The sequence below is a fragment of the Puma concolor genome, chromosome F2 (assembly GCF_028749965.1).
Source record: "Puma concolor isolate L17-30 chromosome F2, mPumCon1.1.hap2, whole genome shotgun sequence".
In the NCBI taxonomy this organism is placed as follows: Eukaryota; Metazoa; Chordata; class Mammalia; order Carnivora; family Felidae; genus Puma; species Puma concolor.
The window spans coordinates 52,211,851-52,233,551 of record NC_141684.1 but is presented as its reverse complement, the minus strand read 5'-3'; positions in this window follow the sequence as shown (position 1 = coordinate 52,233,551).

Here is a 21,701-nt window from a genome sequence, read left to right as displayed (position 1 = left end):
ATTATTAAAATTTGGGGGAAAATCTAATAAAAGAAATACAAGACTTCTACACTGAACTGACAAAAACCATGAATGAAAAATATTTTAAACTACAGTAATAAATACAGAAGCATACGGCGTTTATGAATTGCAAGTGCAAATGTTGTTAAGGTATCTATCCTCCACAAAATGATTTGTAGCTTTAACAGAATCTATAAAAAAAAAAATTCCAGTAGACTTTTTTTTCTGGTCAAAGTTAACAAGCTGATTCTAAATTTTATATAGAAATGCAGAGAATCTATAAGGGCCAAAATAAGCTTAAGAAGCAAGAGCAATGTTGGCAGATTTACATTTAGTTTACATGTTACTGTAAAGATAGAGCAATTGAGACAGTATTTTATTAGCATAATATAGACAGATTGCTCAATGGAACAGAATAAAAAAATCAGAAGTAGACCTGCTTATATGTATCATCAGTTGATTTCCAAGATATGCACTAAGGCAATTTGACGGGGAAGGGAAAATCAATTCAACAAATGGTGTTGGACCAACCAGGTATACACATATGGAAATAAACCTTGAGTCCTGTCTCGATACTAAAAATTTTAAATCAATTCAGGGTGGATCATGGATCTGAACCAAACCAGAGCCATTAATATGCTAAAGAAAACACAGGAGCATGACATTATGATCTCGGAACAAGCAAAGATATTTTTTGAACAATAGCAAAAAGCAATAACATAAAAGAAAAAATGATACATTGTACTTAAGCAAGATATTCCCTAATTCCCAGAAGATATTAAAAATAGAACAGGTAAGTTTACTGAAAGACAAAATATCCTCAGGACTTATATTTCACAAATGAGATATATACATAACATGTAAAAATGCCTATAAGTCAATGATACAAACACACACAAAACTATAACTTGCCCAAAAGATCTAAAAAGCCAATTCACCAAAGAAGATATAGTAATGGCCAATACACATATGACAATGTGCTCAATAATAATTGCATAACAAAAATTTAAATTGCAATATATTGTAATACTCATTCCTAGAATAGGAAAAAGAAGAACATTAACAATACTAAATATGACAACTTTGTAGAGTAATTAAAACTCATACATTTCTTGTAAGTTTTTTTAAATGTTTATTTATTAGTGAGAGAGAGAGAGAGAGGGACTTGCGAGCATGAGCGAGGGAGGGGCAGAGAGAGAGGGATAGGGAAAGAATCTCAAGCAGGCTCCACACGGACCGCACACAGCTGGAACCCACAAACTGAGATCATGACCTGAGCAGAAATCAAGAGTTGCTTAAGTGACTGAGCCACCTGGGAGCTCCGAAACTCATACATTTTTCATGGGGTGTAAAGTAGTCTAAATATGTCAGGAAGTTGTTAAACATTTTTGCATAAAGTTAAAAATATCATCTACCGAGGCGCCTGGGTAGCTCAGTTGGTTGGGCCTCCGACTTCAGCTCAGGTCATGATCTCACAGTCCGTGAGTTCGAGCTCCGCATCGGGCTCTGTGCTGACCGCTCAGAGCCTGGAGCCTGTTCCAGATTCTGTGTCTCCCTCTCTCTCTGCTTCAGATTCTGTGTCTCCCTCTCTCTCTCTTTCTGCTCCTCCCCTGCTCATGCTCTGTCTCTCTCTGTCTCCAAAATAAATAAAAACATTTAAAAATTAAAAAAAAATCATCCACCATATTATCTGCAAACCCATTCCCATATACTTACATATTAGACATTAAATTATATTTTCATAAATAGTCTTCATAGGGGCGCCTGGGTGGCGCAGTCGGTTGAGCGTCCGACTTCAGCCAGGTCACGATCTCGCGGTCCGTGAGTTCGAGCCCCGCGTCGGGCTCTGGGCTGATGGCTCAGAGCCTGGAGCCTGTTTCCGATTCTGTGTCTCCCTCTCTCTCTGCCCCTCACCCGTTCATGCTCTGTCTCTCTCTGTCCCAAAAATAAATAAACGTTGAAAAAAAAATTAAAAAAAAAAATAGTCTTCATAAAAATAGCTTTATTTATAATAAGCAAAGATCGGAAATGCCCAAATGTCAACTTGTGATAAATTCATATATTCATGCAGTAGAACCCTACACAGCAATACAAGGTCCATATACTAATATCTGCAACAACATGGATGAATTATAAAAACAAACAAACAAAAAACACCTTTTGTTGAGCAAAAGAAGCTAGACACAAAAGAACACATATTGCATGACAGATTCCAAGACAGCAAGTCTCTGTCACAACTTAGGGTCTTCCAATTTCCTTATAGTATAATTAAAGGTAACACTCAAATAAAACAGCATGTTCCACATTGAAAATAAGAAAGAAATATTGGGGCGCCTGGGTGGCGCAGTCGGTTAAGCGTCCGACTTCAGCCAGGTCACGATCTCGCGGTCCGTGAGTTCGAGCCCCGCGTCGGGCTCTGGGCTGATGGCTCAGAGCCTGGAGCCTGTTTCCGATTCTGTGTCTCCCTCTCTCTCTGCCCCTCCCCCGTTCATGCTCTGTCTCTCTCTATCCCAAAAATAAATAAACGTTGAAAAAAAAAAAAAAAAGAAAGAAATATTAATTTGATATTTAATCATTCAATATAGTTTTATTGCTTATCATCATGTGACAAGGATAGTCTTGGGCAATGTCTTATCACTACAAAAAGGCAGAGGCTATAGGGAGTGGAATGTACCTTTAATTATGAATGTGTGAAGTCATATATTATTATAACTTTCTTTTTTGGTGTGGATATTCCAGGGTTGTATGTGTTCTTTGCTGGTCATTTTTGTAAGGCATATACTTTCAATACATTTCATTAGTCATTGATTATAAAGTAAGATTGTCTTCAGAGGTGATATAAACTTTCCACATTTGCTTTTGCATCATTAGCTGCTTCCCTTTATATTCAAATGTATTTAAATTTTTTTAACGTGTATTGATTTTTGAGAGAGACAGAGAACAGAGAGTGCATGAACGGGGGAGGGGCAGAAAGAGAGAGAGACACAGACTCTGAAGCAGGCTCCAGGCTCAGAGCTGTCAGCACAGAGCAGGACGTGGTCTTGAACTCAACCACGAGATCATGACCTGAGCCGAAGTCGGACGCTTAACCAACTGAGCCACCCAAGTGCCCCAATATATTCAAACATATTTTAGAGAATGCTGGGGAGGGTATCAGAAAACGTGGAAACATGCATTATGTTTCATTGTACACTGGGTATAAATGTTTCTCTATGTTCCACAGGTAAAAGACTTTCATATGTTCTTGGATGTTCCTGAGATAAAAGATGAGTTCTCAAGAAGATTCTCATCTTAAATGCTTGCCAACCAATGGATTTGATTAAAATGATAATAAGCTACAAAATCTTTCTTTTATAGAAACTGTTTGCCCTTTGTGTAGCTTCCTCTGTTTATAGATCTTTTTTATTGTATCAGGTCTTGTTTATTACTTGTGAAATTATAATCATGATAATACTGCATATCTCAAATAACCAATTCTATGAACAGAAATCGACACTAGAAAGAAATTCTACCGTACTGATTACCTCTAGCAATGATATGACAATAAAGTAAATGATATGAATATGTCATCCACTGTTAAGAGCATGCATAATGTTTGATGCTAGTAGAGAGTGCTATATTTGAAAATTATACTTTGAAAAATCTGGTTTTTCTCTTAGGTTTTAATTTAACTACCTTGTATTTTACATTGTTCTTCATGACCTTAGTATGTGAAATCAAGAACTCTATTCTATGAAGATCATAGAGGAGTTAATTATTCAGGTGGACTGTATTTTGTGCCTTATATTTATTTGTCTTCCTAACAAATTCTATCCTCATTATACTTTAAAAAAATTGATTGAATTTAAATGAACACATTCTAGGGTTCCAGTCCTTTCAACATTAAGCCCAGAATTATTACCAGAACATAAATTATGCACACAGATAAATGAGAACATAATTAGTTATATTAATTTGGCAACAGCTAATTGTCCCCAATATCGTTTCATGTTCAAAGGCGGCTTGATGGAGATCAGTATGAGGATTTAGCATATTAAGAATATCTAAGTTCAAAAGATAAAATCGGTGTCCCTTGTGCCTGTTGAATTGTCCTTGTACAACTTATGAATATTTAAAGCTGCAAAGGTATAACTATTTACTGTGTTCTAATCGTTCTCAGAGAAGCACCCTCCGCATTAATAATTCCAAGCATAGCACAATAATTTTATAATTATATGGTTATAAATTATTTTGTAGGATATTAAGACTTGGTTTTGATATTTAACAGCACAATTAATTGTTCATGTTCATCACCCCACAAAACAATAATTTTTGTCACATAAGGGAAACTATACATTTAGATAATTGTGCAAATGGATTTCATTTAATTGTTTCTAAAACAGTTAAATTCACAGTTCAGTTAAAAGGTGATAGATTGCATATAATTTTTTCCCTTTTTATGGATTATAGATCAGAGATAAAATTAGCTCAGGAGACTTTTTTTCCACCCGTGGTTTCACAATCTGTTATTCTAAATGTAAACTGATTGAACCCACAATTCCCTTTTGTCACAGCAGGTTTCTGGCTTTCAGTGTTTTTCTGCTTGTATAATTACATATTTTTAGAAGATATGTTAATCAGTAAGCATATCTGGAGTCTCAGGGGATCTAGCGGAAATTTGCTGCAGATAATATATTTTAACCATTTTAAAAAGTCAGTACTCATAGTTATAAGCTAAGGTTACTTATTTTATATAAAAGAGTACACAAAATCTTACTTGCTCATTTACAATAATCTAGTCCTATATAAGCATACATATTTTGAGTTGGAATGGACTTCAGAAATCATGTAGTATTATCAACTTGCTTTAAGTATAAGGAAATTAAGTCTCAGGTTGCCAGAAAGGAGCAATGGTATTGATAGAAGATTCTTATTTCAAATCCTAAATGTATCACTTACTGGGTAGGTTACTTTATTTATTCTTAATGTTGTTTTAACAAATAACTACAAAAGTAGTGGTTTCAGACAATGCATATTTACTCTCTCACAGTTCTGGAAGCTAAGAATCCAAAATCAAGGTGAATCGTATGGACGCTTCAAGACAGAATTATTACCTTGAGTTTTCCACCTTCTATGGGCTGCTTTGATTCCTTGGTTTACCTTGCATCACTAACCTCTGCTTATGTTAACACATCTCCTTTTTCTAACTGATCCTTTTGCCTCCCTTTTATAAAACCTTGTGATTACACTGGGCCCAAATGGATAATCCAGGATTTTTACCATTTTAAAACACTTAACTTAATCTGGTTTACAAAATCCCCTTTACCATGTAAATTAACAGATTCACAGACTCCACAGATAAGGATTTGAATATTTTGGGGGTATCACTATTTAGCTCACCTCCATTATTTTACACCATCTGGAAAGTAAGCATGAATGCTATAGGGCTATTCTGTAGCTCCACAACACTCTGACCTACCTTTCTGAATACAGTGTTTGACCATCTCTCATCTGTTGGATTAATCTGATTTTCTATCTGTTGTACCATTCTTCTTGAAGCCAGAATTTATCCTATAGCTATACAAAATTCAAATGTGTTCATATTATTTCCTTGCTTAATACTTTCAATGACTTTCCGTTGCTTACTTAAAAAGACCACATTCCTCACAACAGTGTACAATTCCCTTCACAACAGGAATGGGATCCGGATGTTTAGGTTTCACTACACTTCTCATGCTAGTTAATTTTTCCAAAGTGCGATAAGTAAGTTTCTTTATATATCTAGACCTTTACATAAGTTGTTTTTCCTGCAGGAAATCTCCTTAGTGAAAGCCTTTTCTACCTAAAAAAATTCTATTCATCCTCCAAAACTAACTGCATTGTATACTTCTATGTAACATCCCTTAGTGGAAACTTGTACCATATTGTTTTTTTTATGTTCCTTTGTATTTATCATGTGCTTTTGCAATTATAATACAGCTTCTTTATTGCACACTATGTGATGTGTTCTTCAAGAGCAATGCATATGTTCTATTAATCTTTTCATAGTCCCAGTACATAAATGTTTAACCCTGGCATTATTAACTTCTTTATTCTCTGGATTTATCCCCCACTTCCATCACTTCTCTTAATTTTGCCTTCAATTATAAATTCCCTTGCATGAAACATACATTGTTTTTGTCTCCTGAGGTCTTTCCTGGTACAAGATATTCATAACACGTTTTATATTTTCCATAGCATTAGAAAATACTAAGGACAAGGTAGATATTAAACAAATTCTTTAATATTATTAGACCAAACTGGATTAATATATGGTTTCTTGAAAAAACACAAAATTACAGTTAAAATATTGCTATTTTATGTTTTCATTGATGATTGGAAGAAGATTTCTCAAGAGAATCCAAGTTTTGATCCATGACTCTAAATCTGGCAAGAGAATAGAGACGTTCTAACTTATAAACATAAATTATACATCATAAATCATAATATAGAAATAAGGAATTTTAAGGCATGCAAGCTGCTCAGTGAAAATTGGAATTTATTGTCTAAATATTTTTCCCCAGGTGTGATGATTTGAAATAAATACTTGATAAAAATTTTAAAATGCAGAGCTGATCATTACCATCTAGGGAAGAATGAAGTTTCATTATAGTATATTGACAATGTTGATCTGAAAGAAAGAGTCCTGGTCTAAGAGGTCAGTATCCTCTGAAACAAAACCAAGTAGGTGAACCTAATCCAAGTAGTAAGACTGATTCCATAGTCTGCCTTTAAATCCCAAACAGTGAAAACAAATGACAACAATAAAGAGCCACCCACTCTACCAAAATGCACAGAAACTACTTTCTGATCCAACCAGAATTGCCTGCGACCCCTTTGCTCTTTCAGTGTGCCCTAGCCCCAAGATCCACCCTGTCCTTACTTTTAGCTTCATTAAATTCTTTCTTTCTGCAGTAACAATTTGGAGATGACATACCTAGTATGTCACTGTAGTGGCAATGGAACCAAGTATTCTTTGGCAAAGGTGCAACAGAGAGAGAATAGATAAAAAGGAGCCCTGAAAGCAAGGGATGATAGAAACTATAGTCATTCTGAAACTCAATGCATGAGGAAGATCTGCAAACTACATATTTCCAGTGTAAAGAATCAAACTGGCCGGGTGGGGAAATACTAATGTTTTGGAGACAAGTCACTTATTATACCTTTATTTTTCAAAAAAAAAAAAAAATAATAAGTAGTATATGTCATAGCAAACAACCTAGAATGTCCATACGATGGGGGGAAACAACTCAGGGAGAAATGCTATGCTTTTTCCAGCCAGTATGTCAATGATTACATACCCAGGTGCAGAGGGAGAGCTCTATACCATGGGGGATTGGGAAGGAGAGGTCTGATCTCTAGAGTGTCTGCATGTTTAGTGAATCTTTGTTTTGCTAATATTTTGATAATATCATTCTTTCAGTCTTTGGGTTAAATTACTTTTAGCTAGGTTTCCTCCTTTTTTTTTTTTTTTTCCTTGAAGCTTAGTTGACTAGGTTTCCACCCTACACAATAAAAAAAATGCAGTCTTCTTCATGTATTTGTGAATTTGGTGTGAAAAATTCTTACTAACTAGATAAGTTAATTACATAATTATATCTATATATCTATATCGATATATTTATATATATATATATATATATCAATGCTATTTTCACTTAAAATATTTTAAAAACAATTTTGTGATCTCTATAGTTAAAATATAACATTCTTTTCTATAACTTAAAAGTTTATGGATTGATAAGAAATTCTTCAACTCTAACTGTGGAGTGGATTTAAAGTTGCAGTAGTCCATTGACAACCTTACTGACTTCATTTACTTCACTATCACTAGAAAGAAGAGTTGACACCTAGGTATAGCTGATGGCCCACGGCCTACTGTTAGTCGCAAAATCTTCTTTGGAAAGTTTTTAAAAAATCTGCTTCCTGGAATTTACAATTTACTGCCAAGGGACAATAGTTTGGAGACTGATGTATTGCATGTAAAGAATAGGTAATTGTATTAAATGAACTTTCTTTGCCAAAGACATAAATAGTCAAAGGATAACATTTCTGAAGTTATTTTCAGCTGTTGAATTATTGGAAGATTCTGTAGTATTGCATATTGTAATTTGAACTGTGCACCACAAATCTTTAAAAAGAACGTATTTGTCTTTGCTCAGGTGACAGTGGAATGAATATGAAAAAGAAACACAAGTATATTTTGCAAAATCAAGGGATGGACTGCTGAGCAAAACTTTGCCTGTTAGACTAATTAAGTAAAAATACCTATATATGGCTGCATCAAGTTCTACTAACATGCAGCTTAGGTCAAATTAGATAATATACCTGTGAATTCAAGTTGATGCCGTGGAATCAGGTTAAAGTGACTAGACTTTATTGAATTGTGGATTAAAATTAATGATCTCTATCTTTTCAGGAACTTTTTTCAGTGTTTTTATATACACTGTGACCAAGAGTATCTCAATACTCTTAGGGGAATATTGACAAAGCTTGAATAAACCCGGTTCAGGCTTCTTCCTGGCTATCAACCCCTGACCTCCCTTTTCTTAGAACATACTTTCTCTTGCCTTTTGAGATATAAATCTTCTTCCCTTCTCTGGCCACATTTATAACCCAGGAATGTCTTTTTCAAAGACCTGGGAGCCATCCTTCAGAAGTGGAATCATCTAAGGAAATAGTGACCCTATATCCCAGTCTCTGTGGGAGGGTAACAGCTTATAAGGGGCAATTAGCAAACACTGATGGCTTAATAGCACTGCTAGCATCTTCCCTAATGTCTGCAGTATTCTTTCATTAGTTCACTCCAGGGTCATCCATCCAGCTTTTTGTTTCAGGGCAGTTGAGTTAAATCTCTCTTCCCTATTGCAATAGTATTGAATAAAGAATTCCTTGCCTGTTTAACCCTTTACAGTGCGATTTTTCTTTGGCAACTAAAGGAGCCCTCCTATTTCCACTTCAATAAATGCCTCCATAGCGCTAATGATTATGCTAACTTGGATGATCTCTTATGCTATGCATTCTTCCTTTCTCGTGTAAATTGATACATCTAATGGTTTTTAAAAGTGATTTGATTTCCAATTACATTTACATCAATTACTTAGTCACAGTTCAAAATTTTATTCCAGAGACTTTGAATAAATTTTTTTTAAAGTTACTGCTTTGAGGAAATCAAAATGCCCATTCAGTGGGTGCATGGAATAACCTGAAGGAAATATCCTATGTTAACTTGTGGTCAGGAAGTTCAAAATTAAAGCTTTATCCAAGTGGAGTGCTATGGCTGTGCATTGCCAAAAGTCACACTGGTAGTGTGTGTGCCAAACTGCATGCCAGCCCTGAGTACAAACACTTACTTGGCTGATTTGGACTTTTAAGTTTCTTTCATGCCCTTAGTTCCCTTTCTAGATGAGTGCTAATAAACAAACAAACAAACAAAAAAGACCAGAATGCAGGCATTAAGAGGAAAAAAAAACCAAGAAGTGTGGGCAAAAATAATTTTCAAACAATAGAATTTCCCTACATTTAAACAGAATGAAAAAAATAAGTGAAAATGAAAATTGATGTTTAAATTTCACACAAATTTATTATTTTAGTCATTTTTCTTTTTTGTGTTTTATTTTAATTATTTGTTTGTTTGTTTATTATTTATTTATTTTATTTATTTTTCTTTTTTTTATGTTTATTTATTTTTGAGAGAAAGACAGAGAGCTATCAGGGGAGGGGCAGAGCAAGAGGGAGACACAGAATCTGAATCAGGCTCCAGGTTCTGAGCTGTCAGCACAGAGCCTAAGAAAGAAATGGAAGTCAGACACTTGACCCTAACAAACTGAGCCACCCAGGTGCCCCACTTGTCATTTTTCTTATGCAAATCTGCAGAAGTATATACTTTGATGAATGCCTTCAAAAGTTAAAATAAATTAAAACAGGTTAGTTGAAGAAAAGGAATGTCTTGGAATTAAAAATATCAATTTTTTGTTTGTTTAATTGGAAAATTCATAATTTAATTGCTACATAGTGAGTATTCAATAAATATTTCTAAAGTATTATTGTTATTTCTATTATCAATTATTAATTACAGATAGAGTTGTCATATAATAGAAGCCGAGTCTGAATTTTGTCTCTACTAATTACTTGCTTGGACAAGTTGCACATGCTCTCTGACTTCACTTTCTTTTTCTACAAACACACATGCTTCTTTCCCATCCTTGTATTCAATACAGGATACAAAGCAGTGAATCCTTTAGTCATAAGGGAGTTAAAAATAAAAATAACAATAAAATATTATTAAAAGCTCCTGATATTTCCTTTGCTTCCACTTTGGCAGGTATCACATGTATCTATCAATTCCTTTCCTTCTGTACTCCAGGCCACACCCCTCAGGCTTTAGTGTGGAGCTAAGATCCTATGTAACAGGTAGGCTGGCCTCAGAGATTATCCTTCTTCTCTTTTAACTATAAATAGTGGTACAACAAATTACATAACACAGTACAGTCAGAGAAAAAGAGACAAAGAGAAAGAATGAAACAGAGAAATTATATTTAAAATATGTTATAGCTAAAATTTTTATGAATTTTTAGCATATTTTAGTGTTTCCATCATTGGATGAAAATAACTCACATACTTCATGCATACTTATATATTCTGGATTCATGGACACATGGACACACACACAGAACACACATGGACGTACTCAATGCTTTAGTAAATAAAATGACAAAAGGAGTAGTTTTAATAAAAGACATATGTCAATGTGAAATTTGGGACAAGGATTCTTTGACATTCTGAAGTCAGGACTCTCAGAGAATTGAGAGAAAGTAACAAGCTAATTGTGTGTTTCATGCACTAAGTACACTGTAAAGACTTGAAGCTGAACATTTCAGAATTGAATGGTATTATGATTTTTGTCCTAAAGTTGGAAAATTATTGCTTAAATACAGCAGTAACTTTGAAAAAGGAAAGAAATGTTAACAAAAGATGAAATATACAAATATCAGAGTTATAAACGTATATGTATTGACCGTATCTAGCCTTAAGGAGAGCAGGGAAAAACTGGAAAAGTAATGTTCCATAATTTACAACTTTACCATGACAAATATGGATGCTAAATCAATTTTTTATTCATAGTATTGACTCTCAGGGTTCATATGCAATGCAGTACTTTCAATCAAAGAAGTATTATTTTAATATATGTGCAAATTAGTCAAATAAGTAATGCTATTACACTTTGACCTTTTGGTGAGCAAAATTTTTATAAAGAGTTTTACATTTATATTAGACTATGTCTAATATACACTTAACATTTCTGTGGTAGAAATGGGTATAGAGGCAATGGCACACATATACAAGACACAGGATTCCACCCCTATCCAAGTCAGTTTGTTTAGGAATAAATAGTTGGAAGGGCGCCTGGGTGGCTCAGTAGGTTGAGTGTCTGACTTCGGCTCGGTTCATGATCTCATGGTTTGTGGGTTTGAGCCCCACGTTGAGCTCTGTGCTGACAGCTCGGAGCCTGGAGCCTGCTTCGGATTCTGTGTCTTTCTCTCTGTTCCTCCCCTGCTCTCTCTCTCTCAAAAGTAAATAAAGATTAAAAAAAAATCTTTTTAAAAGAAGGAAAAGGAGTAAATAGTTGGAGTCTCCAAAGTTAAGAGCTTGCAATATCTTCATGGCATACATTTTTAAAAACAGCATATTTGCTGGTGGTAACCACATGGGCAGAAGAGTGCAACAAAGCCCATTCTTTAGAAATAAGCAAGTGAGACAAATGGCTTAGAAATAATAGGCTAAGTAAATAACTCAAGTGAAAGTCTATTACACGTCTCTAAGTATCTTTTTTGGTAGTAAATAATTATAGGGTCTATATTTAACCATTCCACAGGAAAGTTTCATATATAATATCTTACAGAAAAATTATAAGAATATAACAATTTACCATCCAATCAGACATTGTTAGAGCTAATAAAGACCTTATAGGTCAAATATCCAATCAATTCAGGCTACAGTTAGGACAGTAATGTAGAGAGATTTAGGCTCAGATTAATATACATACTTTTGAAAAATATAGAAAAACTAATAAGGCATGTGGATTCCTATTCCATTTATATCTTTAGTATATTATGCTGTCTCATTCACTCTGTGCTTCTGTGCATTTCTTGTTCGAAGCTAAATTTTATTGCTGCAGGAGACAGACTGGTTAAATAAAACATTGTTGAAAAGACTGGTGAAATGAAAAGTTGTGAGTGGCTGAGTCAGTTAAGTGTCAACTTCAGCTCAGGTCATGATCTTAGGGCTCGTGGGTTTGAGCCCCTCATGGGGATCTGTGCTGACAGCTCAGAGCCTGGAGCCTGCTTTGGGTCCTGTGTCTCCCTCTCTCTCTCTGCCCCTCCCCTGCTCATGCTCTCGCTCTCTCTCTCTCTCTCAAGAATAAATATACATTAAAAAAAAAAAGTTGTTGAAAGCAGTCAAAGAGTTTCACCCAGGAAGGTTGCTCAAAAGCAGATGGGAGTGCGTCAAGCAGTAAATCTAAGTTAAAAAATGGGCGGGAGGCTATTGATGAGATACTTTGGTCATTTTCGGTCTTACTACAGAGAAAACAAAACAAACACAGGATGCATATATGTGAAAAAGAATAAGCATTCTAGAAGAACTACTTCTCTAAGGCAAATAGTTTTAAAGAACCAATTCTAGTTGTTTAAAGAAGAGTTAAGTAAGGTCAGTTCAAAGCACAACAACTGTAATTTGAAAAACCACAACATTTATAAATGGATTACTGAGAATGTGTCAGCAAACAGAAATGTGTCCTTTGCAAATTAAAGAACTTGGACTGCCATAAATAATGAATGCAACCCAATGCACACACTAATACTATATGAGCATGTTACTGTAAAATATTGAGGCAAAGCTTAATTTGAATAAAATATAAATATTTAAAAAATATGTAAAACATACTTTATAACAACACAGTGTTTTTTAAGAGCCATACATGAACTAGTCAGAATGATCGTATGGATTGATATAATAAAAATTTCACTGGCTTGGGGCACCTGGGTGGCTCAGTCAGTTGAATGTCAGACTCTGGCTCAGGTCATGATCTCATGGTTCATGGGTTCGAGCCCCACACCAGGCTCTGTGCTGACTGCTTGCTCAGAGCCCGGAACCTGCTTAGGATTCTGTGTCTCCTTCTTTCTCTGTCCCTCCCCCCACTCATGCTCTGTCTCACTCTGTCTCTCAAAAGTAAATAAATGTTAAAAAAATTTTTAAAAAAATCCACAGGCTTGTATGTTATGAAAACTATATTCTAAGCATACCTATACAACCAAATTGAGTAATCACTTGATTTCTACTAAATTTGGCTTTTTATTTGCCTACAAAAGAGACTTGTATATATTTGGTGCTCAATCTATACCAAAAAACACACGGGAGGCTGGATTTATGTTTCCTAAACAGTGTCCTGAGGAGCTCTATGGCACCTCAGAAAACTTACAGTGACACCATGTTATACTTAAATTTTATGGGAATAAAACACATCTTTTGCATATCATACAAATTAATATTATTATGTCCTTTGGACATAAGTACTTTAAAAAGGAAATACTTAGACATTTCTTTTGGCCAAGGAGGACCGTGAAAAAACTACTGAGGCACTAAGGGATTAAAAGGTTTCATTTGTGAAACATATTATTTTTGCAGTCTTGTCCAAATCCAAACCTGAATGACTAATAAAGAAGTGGATTTATTTGTTTGAAATGCACTATTTTTATTTTAAGTGGGAAGTTTGCATTTATTACTGAAGTTGGTAAATTAACACCTTGGTTTTCTATTCCTCAAGTAACAAGATTGAAATAGGTTTAAAATTATGAATATACATGTAGGAAAATATGTTTCAGGTATTAAGATGTAAGTCACATAGCTATATACAGGCAAAGAGTTAGTATGTTTATAGACATGAGCACACCAAATGTTATTGGTCAAGATATCCCCAGTGCACATAGATGTAATCTAATTATTGCAAATGAAATTGTAAAATGAAAGGTAAAATGTCAACATATAGACATTGCATTGATTGTAGATGGCTGTGGGTAGTGTGAGCATTTAGAATATTAATTCTTTTGACCCATGGACACAGGCTAACTTTCCATTTATTTGTGTCTGTCTCAATTTCTTTCTTCAGTAGAAGTTTTCAGTGTGTAAATATTGCACTTCTTCAGTTAAACTTATTCCTGAATATTTTATTATTTTTGATCTTGTTTTAAATGAGATTTTCAAAAGCTTCTTTTCATATAGTTCATTGTTAATGTATAGAAATCCCACTGATCTTTGTATATTAATTTTATATGCTGCAATGTCACTGAATTCATTTATTAGTTCTAACAGTTTTTTGGTGGAGTCTGTAGGATTTCTATATATGAGGTCATGTCAAATGTAGACAGAGACAGTTTTACATTTTCCTTTACAATTTAAATGCCTTTTACTTCTTTTTCTTGGCTAATTGCTTCTATTTCTATGTTGAATAGGAGTGGTAACGAGGGGCATTCTTGTCTTGTTCTGGATTTTAAAGGGAAAGCTTTTTAGTTTTCACTGAGTGATGTCTGGGCATATCACATAAAGTCTTTTTTATGCTGAAGTACATTCGTTTTCTATTAATGTGGTGTATCACATTTATTGATCTATAGGTGTTGAACCATCTTTGTATCCCAGGGTGAATGCCACTTGACCCTGGTGTATGATTTTCTTTTTAATGTGCCGTTTAATTCAGTTTGCTATGTTTTATTGAGGACTTTTGTTTCCATATTCATCAGTGTTACGGTCTATGGTTTTCGTTTCTTATGGTGACCTTGCCTGGTTTTGGTATCTGGGTAATGCTGGCTTTGTAAGATGACTTTTGGAGTGTCTTGTCTTCTCAATTGTGGAAGACTTTGAAAAGAATTGGCATTATTCTTTTTTAAATTTTTGGTATAAATCATCCACAAGGCTCTCTGCTCCTGGGCTTTTCTTTGTTGGGAGGTTTCTCATTACTAATTTGATCTGTTTACTCCTATTGCTCTGTCCAGACATTCTATTTCTCCATGGTTCAATCTTGGTATGCTGTATGTTTCTAGAAATTTATCCATTTCTTTTAGGTTGCCCAATTTTGTAGTTTCTAATTATTTATTATAGTCTCTTATGATCTGTTGTTTTCCTATAGTATCAGTTGTAATGTCTCCACTTTTGATCATAATTTTATTTATTTGAGTCTTTTTCTTTTTTTCTTGGTTATTCTATTAAAGTTTTTTCAATTTTGTTTCAAGGGCTGGCTTTTAATTTTGTTGATGTTTTCTATTGTTTTTCTATTCTCTATCTCATTTATTTCTCCTCTAATCTTTATTGTTTCCTTCTTTCTGTTAACATCATGCTTAGTTTCCTCTATTTTCTTAGTTCATTGATTATATTAGGTTGTTTTTTTGAGATATGTCTTTCCCTAATGTATACATTTATAGGTATGAACTGTAAAGCAGTTAATAATTAAGTAGATTCTAAAACTTAAAGCTATTTGTGTTTAATAAAGAAGGTATAAGGAATTAAAATAAAAGTATAGAAAAAATAAATACTGTTCTGACCATGGGATAGGCCTAATACTTTTGATAACTGAAGGAAATATGAAGCCCAGTGGAAAAAAAATAATAAATGTAGAAGTATATTTTGGCCCCAATGTTAATTTTGGAGAATGATTTACAACTCTGTTCAAAGTAGCATGTCTTAGAGCAGAGTTATGCTAATGTTTCTGAGGAGTTTTCGAAAACATAAACTTGATGACAAAGGACAAGATTAAGTCTTATATCTTAGGCAGAGGCAGTTTCAAGACAGGTTCTCTATAGTCCGTTCATTTATAGAATAACATATTGACTAATATATTGACAGTTTAATTTAAAATTATCTCAGTGCTCTAAATGTTGCCAAAATTTAAATTCAGATTGACCCTACTCAAGACATCAATATACTTTATATATTTTCAATAATATTAAGGCACAACCTCAAACCCACATTAAAATTAAAGTCGCATGCAATACTGGGAAAATATCTTAAGCCTGTTATAGATGTTCTTAGTTGAAAGATTTTTTTAAAGGAAGATTGCAAAGCCTGTTTCAGTGATGGAGCTTCAAGAACTACAGAATAAATAACTGTGTAACTGTGTTTGTATCCTAGTTATAAAAGTAATTTTGTCATCAGGAGTGCATGTAGGCTTTGATGCTCGTGTTTAATCTCTGATAATAGAAGACAGAACATAAGAAAACATTTTATATTGAAATATACAATTTTGCCATATTTTTACATAGAGTTATATTTAAAAGAATATTCTACATGAGTAGTAACTATGGTATCTCAATATCACAGCCAATCCTGGAGAAACAACATAACTGAATCTGAAGGAGAAAGTGTTCTTTGCTGCTCACATGGAAGAAAGAATAGATTTTTTGAATTCAGAGATAAAAAACTTTTTATAAATATCTCAGTCCTTATGTTTTGAATGCTATAGTAGCAAAAGCAATAGTGACTTGGAACTCTTGCATTTGGCATATTCATTTTCAATGATCAAATTTTACTTATGATACTGGAATGAAAATATATAAGTTTAGAATATATATTTCCTACCTATTTTGGTTGAAAGTTATGTAAATCCATATGGTATTTGCACTGGGCAATGATAGTGGGTGGGAGGACTTTCCTTTCTTTTTCTTTTTTTTGGAGGAGTTTCAAGTGTTTATTTATATTCTAGTTAGTTAACATATGGTGTAACATTAGTTTCAGGAGTAGAATTTAGTGATTCAGTGCTTACATATAACACCCAGTGCTCATCACAACATGTGCCCTTCTTAATACCCATCACCCATTTAATCCATCCCCCACCCTTCCCTCCCCTCAAGCAAACTTGTTCTCTCTAGTTAGGAATCTATTTTATGGTTTGCCTCTCTCTCTCTTTTCTCCCCACTACGTGCATCTACTACGGTTCTTAAATTCCACATATGAGTTAAACAATATGTTTTCTGCCTTTCTCTGTCTGACTTATTTTGCCACTCTGGTAAACAGTATGGAGGTTCCTCAAAAAGTTAAAAATAAAACTATCCTACAATCCATTTATTTTTCAATATCTTGTTCTGTTATTTTCCCTTTGGAAATATTGTAAGACTATTAAGATTAAGGTTTTAAAAAATTATCTGATTATATTTTAATCAATGAGAATAATGAGAGGTTATATAATTATTGTCAAAGACCTATGCAAATAATGGAAGACAGCTAGTTTTGATTGATATTCTAATTAAGTGTTCTGTAATAATTGTATTTACATTGTTCTTCAAAAATGAAACAGAGTAGTCTATTATCATACCAACATTATAAATAATTCTGCCTCAAAAGGATGAAGGCATAAATGAGCATGACATTCTTAAATAACTTCAAATCATTTGGAATGGCTACCTTAAACAGTGTGGGCTCTTACCAGAGGGCAAAATTTTAAAGGTTTAATGTAAGTTAGTTCTATAGTCTGCTTCCTATTTTTAAGTTAACGTCATCACCGTTTGTTTTCACTCAGCTTATAATATGAAAATTATTATGAATACTTCCTTGTATTTTCCTAATTTTGGTTTCATTATATAAAGACTTTATGTGTAATTGTTGATTAACATTTGTATTAGCAGCATAAACTATAATAGTGCCACTGAACAAATATACTACTCCATATCTACCATATGATACTCGATCATTCCTGACTTTATTTCTATTTCCTTATATTCTAGTACATATTCTTCTTTCTCCCTAGGACTATTGAGTTAGCTCTGCCTATACTTATTAATCTCTGGCTATTATAAAATCAATGAGTCCTACACATTATTACTGGCAAAATCTTTCTTGAATATAGTTCTGATCATGCCATAGTCTTTAGGAAAAAATTTCAATAACTTGCATTTTTTGCCCACCAACAAAATAATCTATAATCTGTCTTATAGCTGTTTTCCAATAAATATAATTTAATATAATCTAATAATATCTTAAGATAATAAGAATAATAATCCTATAGGAATATTGACCTGTGTAGGGAACCTATACTGCAGAAATTCTATAATATAGGATTCTATACATGCAAATAATAGCTCATGATAAAATAATAATAATAATAATAATATAATACAATTGACACTAGAACAACATAAGTTTGAACTGCATGGGTTCATTTACATGTGAAGTTTTGCATAGTATTATAAATATATTTTCTCTTCCTTAAGATTTTCTTAATAGCATTTTGTTTTCTCTAACTTACTTTATTGTAAGAATACACTACATACTGCATATATACAATATGGGTTAAATGTCTATGCTATTAGTAACACTTCCAGTCATCAGTATGTTATTAGTAGTTAAGGTTTGGAGGAGTTAAAGGTCATACATGGATTTTTACCTGTATGGGGGGTCAGACCGCTAATTTCTGCATTGTTCAGGGCTCAATTGTATCTTATTTTACAAACATTATACTTGCCGTTCTCCTAAATTAAAACCCCATGCCTTTGTTTGCTATTCTTTTGCCTAGTCCAGACACCCACCTCACAGCCATAATAATCCATCAAAATTCTATAAATCAGGATGTTCTGTAGTTGATCCAAAGCATAGGCTACTAACAGTCATTTTAATAGACAACTGTACACTCTAGACTGAGTACAAAAATTGATACTACCAAATAATTTTAGAGTGAACAAAAGCAGACTGTACTCAAAACTTGTAGAAAGATACCATCATGATATAATTTCACTTTTTTTTTTTTTTTGCCTTTCCTTGTAAAAGACACAGCCATAGCAACTATAGAAGACAACGGTTAAATCTCCAATAAAAAACCTAACATCTTTCTTCTCAGAAAAATCAGGCAGAGTCTGAAACAACCAGAGCTACTTGAATTCGAAGGTATTTTGGAAGGAACAGTGTCAAAGAAGGGAAATGCTAAATTCTGAGCACAAATTCTGCTCAATTTCTAGTAACCCTGAACCACATACATGTGAAGAAAATTAAAACCAAAGGTCACTACAGGTATTATACATTATGATGTTTGAGTATAATAAAGTTAAGCATCAGCAAAAAATTAATATAATTTAGAATATTATATATCAGAATCCCAACTCAATGACATATTTACATATCCAGTGCAAACTAAAAGCAGCTGACAAAAATAAATACATAAATAAATATAAAATAAAATAAATAAATAATTTGGATGAAGAACCAGGAAAAGATGAACACTTCTGAAGGGAAAAGACAACAGAGTTCAATATCAAAATAATTCAAATGATAGAATAATGGATTATCAGACCTGGACATTATAACAACCATTATAACTATGCTTATTTCATTAAAGAAAGATCAATTAGTAATGAATGAAAAGATAGAAAATCTCAGCAGAAAAATAGAATATATTATATTATTACATATACATATATCACATATATGTATATATTTGGATCTGTATATACATGCACACACACGCAAAAAAATGAAATATTACAAATAAAAATATATGAAATTTTAAAGTAATCATATGAACTCACCAAAGGACTAGAGATGTCAGTAAAGACATCTCTTGAAGACATATTAATAAAATTATCCAATTTTAAGAAAAATTTATAAGAGGACATATAAACCAACTCTCAGGATCTGTGAGACCAATCAAAGATCAAACACATAGTTTATTTAAGCCCTAGAAAGAGGGGATAGAGATAGTGACCAAAACATATGGGAAGAAATAATGGTTCTAAACTTCCCAAATGTGGTAACAGACATTAAATTTGAGATTCAAAAAGTTCAAGAAACCTAAAACAGGATAATTATGAAATATATTTCAAGTATAAAAAAAGACAAGTCAAACTGCTAAAAAAATGAACAAAATACCTCATTAAGAGGTATAGAACTATTCTACATTTACAAGGAAACAAAATCATCACATATTTTTCATGAGAAGCAATGGAAACTAGAAGACAGTGGAATAATATATTTCAAATGCTGAAAGAAAGAAAAAAAGAAAAAAGTACCTGTAAAGCACAATTTGATAGCCAGAAAAAAAAGTTCTTAAAATAATAAATTAAAACAAAATTCACATAAGGAAAATTTGTGAACAAGGTTCACTACCAGACCCACAATAATAGACGTGGTGAAACAAATTATTCAGAGGAAGACAAATAATAGCAGAGTGAGACTCAGGTATTTAGAAAGGAATAATAATAATAGTAAGTATCTGAGAAATTGAAAAGCCAATTTTTCTCTTATCTTTTTAAAATGCATATGGCTGTTTAAAGGCAAACTCATATCTATGACTGGTGAGGATAAAAAATGTATATAAATAAAATCCATATGCCAACTGTGTAAAAAAGGATGGTGGAAAACAGAAATAAAAAGGACTATAAAGTTTCAAATTTTCCTTTTTTTATATGAAATATTACAATGTTAACTATAAGTAGAATCAAATGTCATCAATGTACAGTGCAATCTCTAGAGCAACCACTGAATACAAAAGGTTAGAGCTAAAGGTGCACAAGTTTAAAAAAACAAAGTATTTTGGGGGCACCTGGGTGGCTCAGTTGGTTAAGTATCTGTCTCTTGAGTTTGGCTCAGGTCATGATCTCACACTTCCTGGGTTCAAACCCCTTGTCAGGTTCTGCACTGACACTGTGGAGCCTGCTTGGGATTCTCTCTCTCTCCCTTTCTCTCTGCCCCTCCCCTCACTCACTGTCTCTCAAAATAAGTAAACTTTGAAGAAAAAACAAAACTATCATTAAAAAGGTCAATAATCCAAAAGGACATGGACGGGAAAAATTGAGAAACTAACCAATAAGCAAAATACACAGGCAAAAAACTAATAACAAATATTAAGAAGAGTTCAAATCTAATCTTATTAATATTTACATTAAATGACAATGATAAAAATGTTTAAATAAGGCAATTAAAAGTAAGAATGCATTAAAAAAAAAACAAGAGCCAAAACTTCTGCCAAAAATGCACATTTTTTCATTTTTTTTTATTCTGAGAGACAGCATGAGTGGGGAGAGTAAGGGCAGAGAGATAGAGAGGGAGAGAGAGAATCTCAAGCAGGCTCTGCATGGTCAGCATACAGCCCAATGTGGGACTTGATCTCATGAACCATGAGATCATTGACCTGAGCTGAAATCAAGACCCGGCCATTTAACTAATGGAGCCACCCAGGTGCCTCACGACTCACATTTATAATGTAAAGATACAAAGAGGTAGACAATAAATGTATATAAAAAGATATAGCAATAAAATTATATACTAAATAACAAAACAAGTTTTACCAAATTTAAAATAATTGAAATCATATTGAATATCTATTCTGACTGTAGCGATATGAAACTAGAAATCATTAATAAGAGGAACCTGGAAAATCTAAATATATTGAAATTAAACACACTATTAAAAAACCAATAGGCCAAAGAAGAAATAAAAAGATCAATCAAAAAGAAACTAAATTAAATTGGTACTATGGCCTACCAAAACTTATGGTATGCAGCCAAAGTAGTTGTAAGAGAAAAATTTATAATGATAAAAGTCTACATTACAAAAAGAGAAAGATCTCATATGAACAACCTACTTTTACTACTCAAGGAACAAGAAAAAAAAAATATATATAAAGCCCAATTTAGCAGAAAAAAGGAAAT